The 9,422-nt window shown below is 33.5% G+C and overlaps 1 non-coding gene across 1 annotated transcript; it reads left to right on the top strand.

The window, feature by feature from the left end:
• Positions 1–5,538: 5,538 nt before the first annotated feature.
• On the top strand, positions 5,539–5,645 carry LOC149749622 (U6 spliceosomal RNA). Its single transcript, XR_016392892.1, has one exon. It is a non-coding gene; the product is annotated as a U6 spliceosomal RNA (small nuclear RNA).
• Positions 5,646–9,422: the final 3,777 nt, after the last annotated feature.

The following is a 9,422-nucleotide window of genomic DNA, read 5'->3' as shown; positions in this document are numbered from 1 at the left end:
AAGTGTAATTATGGATATGGATAATATAAATAGTCATGCCATAAAGTCCTCTTCCCTTCTGCAGGTAGGACACTAAATGGCAACAAGTCAAACACATTCATTTGCATTTATCAAAATATTTCCTTAGGTTAAATTTCTAGATGAGGAATGACTGAGAAAAGGATATAATCATTCTGAAGGCTTTTGACCCATAATGCCAAGTTGCCCTCTGCAAAGGTTACTTAATTCATAATCCTGCCATCATCCTATGAGAATGTCTACTTTTCCATATGTTAATTAATTCTGCATAGTATCATTCTTATAACAAGTGCAATCCTAATTAAATAATATTCCATTTTATTTTCATTTCCATGGTTATTAAGCAGCCAAAAGTAGTCATAAAATATTTTGTGACTTGCCTCTTTGAAACCATTACTTTTTTCTTTAACTGAGGCATTTGTCATTTTCTTAGTGATATATAGAGATTCTTTAACTAATAAGGATATTGTATGATATATAAGGATAATAACCTATTTTCTGTCACATGTGTTAGAATACTTTTTTTCTGTGTTGTAGACACCTTTTTAAACAAATTTTATCTACTTATAATGTTTTATTTTTTATTTGGTTTAATGCACTAATCATTTCTCATGTCATTTCTGCCCTTGTTGTCAAATTTTATGGGTTATATTTATTCAGACCAAGATCAGGTAAATATTTTCTTTCATATACATTAATGTATAATTTATTTTGGCATAAAATGTAATCTGAGAATTTTACTTTATGTTTTAAGATGGTTATACTATTGTACTAATACATTAATCATTCATTTCTTAACCAAGATATATGTTAAATTTATAATTCAGTTTTGAGCTGTTCATTCTGGTTGACTGATAATATTATAATGATGCTGGAGTTTGTTTTAATTTTTAGAGAGTGAGAAAATTTTTAAACTTTTATCATGTTTTTCTTTTTAAAAATTTTTTTACTGAAGTATGGTTGACTTACAGTATTATATTGGTTTCAGGTGTCTAATTTAGTGATTCAATATTTTTATAGATTATGCATCAAAGTTATTAAAATATTAATGACTGTACATTCCCTGTTCTGTCTGTTACATCCCTTTTACTTATTTATTTCATAATTGGTAGTTTGTACTTCTTCATCTCCTTCACCTATTTCATCCATTCCCCCAACTTCCTCCCCTCTGGCAACCACTAGTTAGTTCTCTGTATCTTTGAGTCTGTTTCTGTTTTGTTATTTGTTCATTTGTTTTGTTTTTTGGGTTTCACAGATCAGTGAAAACATAAAGTATTTGTCTTTCTCTGCCTGACTTAAAGACTCTACCAAAAAAACTATTAGAATAAACGAGTCAGTAAAGTTGCAGGATACAAAATTATTATACAGAAATCTGTTGTGTTTCTATACACTAATAACAAGCTATCAGAAAGAGGAAGCAATAAAACAATCCCATTTATAATCACATCAAAAAAAATACTTAGGAATAAATTTAACCTAGGAAGTAAAGAACCTATACTCTTAAGACTGTAAGACACTGATAAAAGAAATTTAAGACAACATAAATAAATAGAAAGATATACCGTGCTCATTGATCAAAAGATTTAATATTTTTAAAATGTCCATACTACCCAAAGCAAATCTACAGATTCAATGCAATCCCTATCAAAACACCAAAGAATCTATTCACAGAACTAGAACAAATCTTAAAATTTGTATGGAGAGAAACAAGACCTGGAGTAGCCAAAGCAATCTTGAGAAAGAAAAACAAAGCTGAAGGTATCATGCACCCTGACTTCAGGCTATATTACAAAGCTACAGTAATCATAATAGTATGGTACTGGCACAAAAAAAGACACATAGATCAGTGGAACAGAACAGAGAGCCTACAAATAAGCCCACACACATATGGTCAATTAATCTATGCCAAAGGAGGCAAGAATATACAATGGGGAAAGATAGTCCCTTCAATAAATGGTGCTGGGAAAATTTGACAGCTACATGTAAATAAATGAAACTAAACTACTTTCTCACACCATATACAAAAATAAACTCAAAATGGATTAAAGACTTACATGTAAGACCTGAAACCATAACACTCCTAGGAAAAAAAAGGTAGTACTCTCTTTGACATCAGTCTTAGCAATATTTTTTTATATGTTTTCTTGGACAAGAAAAACAAAAGCAAAAATAAACAAATGGGACTGCATCAAACTGAAAAGCTTTTCACAGCAAAGGAAACCATCAACCAAATGAAAATGCAATCTACTGAATGGGAGAATATATTTTCAAAAGATTTATCCAATAAAGGGTTAATGTTCAATTTATAAAAAGAATTAATACAAATCAATATAAAAAATCAAATTTAAAAATGAACAGAGGATCTGAATAGGAATTTTTCCAAAGAAGATATAAAGATGGTCAACAAGCCCATTAAAAGAGGGTCAACATCACTAATTACCAGAGAAATGCAAATCAAAACTCCAATGAGTTATTACCTCATGTGTCATCAACTGCTATCATCAAAAGACAAGAAATAACAAGTGTTGGCAAGAATGTGTAGAAAAGAGTACCCTCATGTATTGTGGGTGGAAATGTAATTTGGTGTAGCCACTATGGAAAACAGTATGAAGGTTCCTCAAAAAATTAAAAATAAAACTGCCATATGATCCAGTAATTATTATATTTTTCTTGATAATATTTTTTTTCAGTGTTTTGAACTATTTAGTGGACAGTCATCTTACTAGGTACTGGGGATTAAGTAGTGAACCAGATATTCACATTGAGGCTACATTTTAGTATGAGAAATACTCACTAAACAACTAATTACCCAATTACTTATTTAATTGTAAACTCAACTAGTAGATGGAACAAAGAGAGTTACCAAAAGGATCTAGAAATGGTGATTATAATAAAGCTTATTTGAGAAATAGATTTTGAAGACTCCAAAGGATAAAAAGGTATTATTAATGAAAGAAACAGTAGCAGTAAATTGTTCAAACAAAGGTAACAAACATGTGCAAATGTCATAAGATGATAAAAGAAGAATGGTGCATTTGAGGAATACAAAGACTACTGGGTTGGCTGCAGTAGAGAAAACAAAGGGGTGAGTGTCTCAGGTTGAGAATGGTGTGCAGAGACCACATCTCTCAGCACCTTAAAGGCCGTGTGAAATTCTAAATATTTTTCTGAACAATGGCAGGTATTGAGTGGACTTAAACAAGAGAGAAATGTTATGTCCAGCTTCAATATGAAGAAAGAATGGGGAAGGAACAAGAACCGTTATAGTGGGACTGGTTAAGAGACTATTGCTATGGTAAAGCAAGAGATGATGGTGGCTTAGAATAGAGTCAAGACAGTAAAGAGAGAAGAAGATAGGTTAATGAGATACTTAAGAGAGAGAATTAAAAGGATTCATCACTTTAATGAATATAATGAGTAAGAGAACAAAGTACTGGGGATGCCTTTTAGAACTCTGGGATTGTCAAACAAGGTAGATGCTGGTGACACTGATTGTGATGGAAGAGAACAAAGTTTTAGATATATTTAATTTTATCGGTCTATTAAAAATCAAAAGAATGATACATATCTAGAACTAAGAATTGGAGTTTCAAGAAGTGATATATGTATGGGAGTCATCAGCATGTGAATGGTCAATTAAACTATGTGATGGATGGAACAGCTTATCTCAAGAAAGGATATTCTAAGAGAAAAGGGCTAAACTAAGAGCCAATGGAATTGTAGTACTTACAGTTTAGATATACAAAGAGAAACTGGCAAAGAAACCTGATAAATAATGACCAGAGACAGAAGAGAAAAACTAGGGGAATATAAGAGAAGCCAAGAAGAACCAGAACAAAGCAATAAAATGCTTCTTATTGAACAAATCTAGGAAAAGAAAAAAAAGAGGAAAACATAATTACTGAAAAGCAGAAATGTTAAGCAGGGGGTAACACAAAATTTTTAAAAAAAGAACATGTATAGATTCATAAGAAATTATTTTGCTTACCTCTGTGCAAAAAAATTTAAAAACCTGGAAAAATAAGCAATTTTCCAGAAAAAAATATAATTTACCAAAACCAACTCTTGAAGAGAACATCATTTAAAAAGACCAAACCATAAAAGAAATAAAAACTTTTATCAAGCATCTGTCACAAAAAACTACTAGTCTAAGATTATTTTCCACAGGAAGGTCTACAAAACCAAAAAGAACAGAATTTCAGTTCTATTTAAAATGTTACAGAACATAAAACAAAGAGGAAACCTTCAAAGTTCTAAAAAATAAGGACAACATTGGCACCAAAACTCATAATAAAATATACCAAAAGGAAATTAGAGATGAATTTCATATGTGAATATTAATTGAAAACTTTCACATAAAATATTATCAAACAGGATCCAGAGAAATATATTATCATTGTTTTGATCTTTATTCTTATAATGCAAAGGTGATCCAATATTAGGAAAATTATTATGAAAGTTCATAATATTAAAATATATTGGGAGAACAATTATAATCATTACCAAAGATCCTAAAAAGGCATTTCACAAAATTAAATATCTTCTTTGATAGAATATAATTAATATGCTAGGGAAAAGTATATACTTTCTTAAAAATGGAAAATATTTTTATTTCTGTCCAAGAGCCATCTAAGCAAACACCCAGTATGCTGCTTTCTGAGGATACATGAGATAATTTTTAAGTCAAGAACATGAAAAGGAAGTCTACTATCAATATTTAACAATTTTATAACCAAACATAATCAGAAAATAGAGAAAAAATAAGAGCTATGAACTTTGAAAGTAGTACTTAAAACCATTCCTATTTGCAAATGATATGACTGGAGAATAATACATTGTGGGGATCCCAGTATACTCACAAATATCAGTAAAATAAATAAGAGAATTCAGCAAGTTAGCAAGATAAACAATTAATATAATTAAAGTAAATGCTTTCATATATACAAACAACTGCTTAGAAGTTATGATTGAAGAAAAGACAAACTTTCTAGCAGCATGAAAAAGTACTAAATACTAATAAACTCAATAAACTTATACCAGTAGTGATAAAATTGCCTATTAAATAAATGGTTTTGGTGCAAAAATAGAGTCAGATACACACCAGGATCAATTTCTAATGGTTCAAACATTTAAATGTAAAGAAATGATTTTATGAAAGCTACCAGGAGAAGAAAAGAGAAAGAGAGGGAGAATTATTTTACAATCTCAATGGGGAAAAGGTCTTTCTGTGATTCAAACTTTAGAATCCATAAAAGAAATTATCAACAAAAAACACCTCTACATGGCAAAAAACAGCATACTGAACATCAAAGCATAAATGATAAACTGGGAAACACATGTACAAGTCACATCACAACTGATTTCCGTAAGTTATAAAGAATTCCAAAAAAATAAACAGGAAAATAGAAAAGGAGATGAATAGAGTTTTTATAAGAAAATTTAAAATCGGCAAATGGCTCTTAAACATATGAAAACACACTGATTTCATTCACAATAACAGTCAAAATACAAGTAAACAGAGTGCTTACTTCTGTAGCATATACACCAAGAATTGAAGTGATCCAGGAAAATTATCATAGTTCCTGTGCAAGGATGATATGCAAATCCATGAAGCAACCCATATTAAAACAAACAGAGATGCTATTTGTAAGCATCAGTATGACAAAACTGCAAGGGTTTTAAAACACACTTGTTTTAAAATGTTTAAAACTCTCATTCATTGCTCACGAAAGTATAAATTGGTACATTCTCTATGGAGGGCAATTTTGAAGTATCTACCAAAAATTATACAGCATACACCCTGTGAGCAACCAATTCCAATTCTAGGATTGTTTCTTACACATACGTTCATATACATAGAAAATAATGTATACACAAAGTTATTAATTGTTGCCTAGATTGTAATAGCAAAGTTTATAAAGAAGCTAATCCATCCATAAATCCATGTATTCAAGCTATACTCTTAAATACATTACAGTATATCCACACAGTGTAATAGAATACACTGTACATGTTGATCTAGGAAGATGTTCAAGACACAATTTTTAAGCAAAAACCACAAAAGTAGAAGAGTGTGTATAGTATGGCATCATTGGTGTAAAACACAGGAAAATAATGTATTCATATTTGCTTTTATATACATAAAAATCTGTCTGGAAAGACACACAAGACTCTAACTAAGTAATATCTGTTTAAGGGTTTACTGGGAACTGGGCAAAGAGAAATAGCGTTGGAGGGAGATTTTGCAATGTGTGGCTTTTTATCCTCCTTGAAGTTTGAAACGTGAATTTTATTTAAAACATAAAGGATTTCAAGACTGTTAAGATAGTGAAGAGAAAAAGATGTCCTTGCTCTGGGTGATAAGAATACTCCTTATTCTGATTGGCAATAGTCATTACGGTCACTAAAGATGCTGGTGAACAATAGTTTGTGAAGGAAAGTTTATGATTCTGCAGAGGTTCTAATCTTGCTAAAACTGATGCACCTGTCAGTGTGTACTTATCAAGAAAAGACGTCAAAGGCTTTTACCGGACCACAACATTACTCATTATAGTTGAAATTAACAATAGGATCATTATATAACATGTCTTCTTAAAAATAACCGATGGTATTGCAGTACAGGCATCCACTTATGCAGTTAAAGACTATGAATAAAGCACACTGTTGGATTAGAAAGCCAATTCAATGATGCCCTCTGCTTTCAAGGAGCTTATATTCTACAAGGGCAAATAAGTTATGTATATAAATACATAAAACTATGAAATTTGATAGGAAGTGCAAAAGGTTATGAGAGAGATAAAGTGCCACAGGATTTAGAAGAGCCAGAGATGACCTTCAGCTGAAGAACAGGAAGGGGAAGATCAAGGGAGGTCTGGCATTGAAGTGAACTAAGAGGATCTTCAAGAGGATTTGTGAGCCTAACAGCATTCCAGGTGGAGAATATAACATAGAGACAGGAAGAAAAAAGGAGGACAGGGAGTGGGAAGCACAAATATTTCAATCTGGTTTAGGAATATGGTATTTGAAAAGTGGAATCATTGAGCCCAGATTAGAGCACTCTGAATTCAAGGCTAAAGAGATTGGACTTCATGTTATGAGCTGGGAAGGCTATAAAAGTTCAGGAGAATAGCCCCTTAGCAAGCCAACAGGCTTGTAGGATGGGCTGGAGGAAAAAGTTGAGGCAAATAGAACAAGTAAGAAGCTTTTGGAGAAGTCCAATGATCGAATTATTACATGGAGAATGGAAGGGAATAGATAAATGGCATCATGTGGAGGTATAAGGAAATAAAAAGGAATCAGTAAGTACCTGTTGTATGAGTAGATGATTAAATGAATGAATGAAGCCAGACAGAGGGAAGCAAGAAAGAAACGTTTTCCTATTCCTGGCCCAAGTTATTAGACAAGTCTGCATAGCGTTCGTTCTCCCTGCCTGACACCACTAAAGAAAGGCAGAACCAACAGCCTTTTACTATAAGGGGAAGGAAAGAGCTTGGCTTTCCTCCTAAGCTTCTGCTCTTCCTGGTAGTTTCTCTAGCCAGGAGAGCAAGGCTAGTGTGCACTGCAGAAGGGCTGCAGCTTCGTACGTGTGAATACAGTAAATTCTTAGTTACCTTAGAAGGTATTAGGCCTAATTATTTTTCTTGCAACCACAGACTACTAATGACTAGATAGATATGTCAGACCCAATAAGGAAATGGGAGGAAAGGGGAGATGATACTCTGATTCCTCTTTGACTACAGGATTTAATGCTGGATGTTCTTCATATATGACTGGGTGAGTATGTCTGAGGATGAAAGAGAGGAAGAAAAGGTTGTAAAGAAGGAAGCAAGGAAAAGAAGAAGGGAAAGAGAAAGAGTAAGAAGGAAGAAAGAAAGCATAAAGAATTAAGGAATGAGGGGAAGGAAAGAGGGAGGAAGAAATGAAGGAAAAAAGGAAGGAAGGAAAAGCTAAACGTTTTTAAAATGTTTTTGTTGGAATATTTATAGACATTTACCCCTAACAATCAAATAAAGTAAGCACTATAATTTTTAATTTTATGGATGAATCCCTTGGATAATGATGATGATGATCTCAAGTCTTCTTGTAAAGTTTCTCTCTTGGGCAGCAGGTTACTGTGTAATATAATTGCTTATGATAAGGAAATGCAATTACTGTGAGAACACGGACTCTTTGGGAAAAGATTCTAATAAGGCAATTTATGCTTCCTTTTAATTCAACTGATATTGCCATGGGGAACTGCACTTTTAGCAGCTTCTATCCAGTTTAGCAGTTTCAGATCCAGTTTCTATGGAAATTTTAGGCTGCTGCCATTGGATAAAGTCAATGGTGCCAAGGAACAACATCCTTGATAATGGTAAGTTTTTTCCCTGGAGGTGTGACTTGCTTTGTTTTCTGAGATGCGACATAACCCACTGACAACTTAAAAATTCCTCCATAGATAGACACAACATAAACTATTCATGCTGCAGTTCTCAAAATTCTGTGAAGAAAAGAATTATAGAAGGAGTTGAGGAAGATGGCAGAAGAGTAAGATGTGGAGATCACCTTCCTCCCCACAGATACACCAGAAATACATCTACACGTGGAACAACTCCTACAGAACACCTACTGAACGCTGGCGAAAGACCTCAGACCTCCCAAAGGCAAGAATTATATATCCAGGGGCTTCCCTGGTGGCGCAGTGGTTGAGAGTCCGCCTGCTGATGCAGGGGATAGGGGTTCGTGCCCCGGTCCGGGAAGATCCCACGTGCCGCGGAGCGGCTGGGCCCGTGAGCCATGGCCGCTGAGCCTGCGCGTCCGGAGACTGTTGCTCCGCAACGGGAGAGGCCACAACAGTGAGAGGCCCGCGTACCGCAAAAAAAAAAAAAAAAAAAAGAAAAAAAAAGAATTATATAACCAAGTAATGATTTTTCAGTTAAAGGATGAAGAGAAAGGAAAGTAACATAATAAATAATCAATGTGAGGCACAGACTGTCTTAAACTACACCCAATGTATAGATGTGCTACTTATGTGGATTTTCCCCCCTTAAATATATGAGAAGTCGTAGTCAGGCAGAGACACCCTCCCTTCCTTTCCATATTTTTCCACATTTGTCACTCCATCCCACAGTTGATTCCACAGTGTTAAGAATCATAGCTGCTTGCAGAAATCTTAGCCTTCAGTTTGCAACTTGCCATTGCTTGGAGGGGTTACCAGCAGAAAGAAAGCTTGTATGAGTGTGGTGGGAAGAAGTATTTTCCTATTAAAATATTTGTTGTGTAACTTCAACTAATACACGTCACCTATGGAGCAAATGTTTTAAAATTATTTTACCATGTATTATGTAGTTGTATAACCATGGTAAGTATGCAAACTAGATATGTTCTTGGATATCTGAAAGGTGATCCTGTGATGATATAAGAAA

This window comes from Delphinapterus leucas, chromosome 3, assembly GCF_059928025.1.
Source record: "Delphinapterus leucas isolate spDelLeu-1000000601 "Yukka" chromosome 3, BTC_Dleu_Yukka2, whole genome shotgun sequence".
In the NCBI taxonomy this organism is placed as follows: domain Eukaryota; kingdom Metazoa; phylum Chordata; class Mammalia; order Artiodactyla; family Monodontidae; genus Delphinapterus; species Delphinapterus leucas.
Note: the sequence above shows the minus strand (reverse complement) of the source record. Positions and strands in the feature narration are given on the sequence as shown.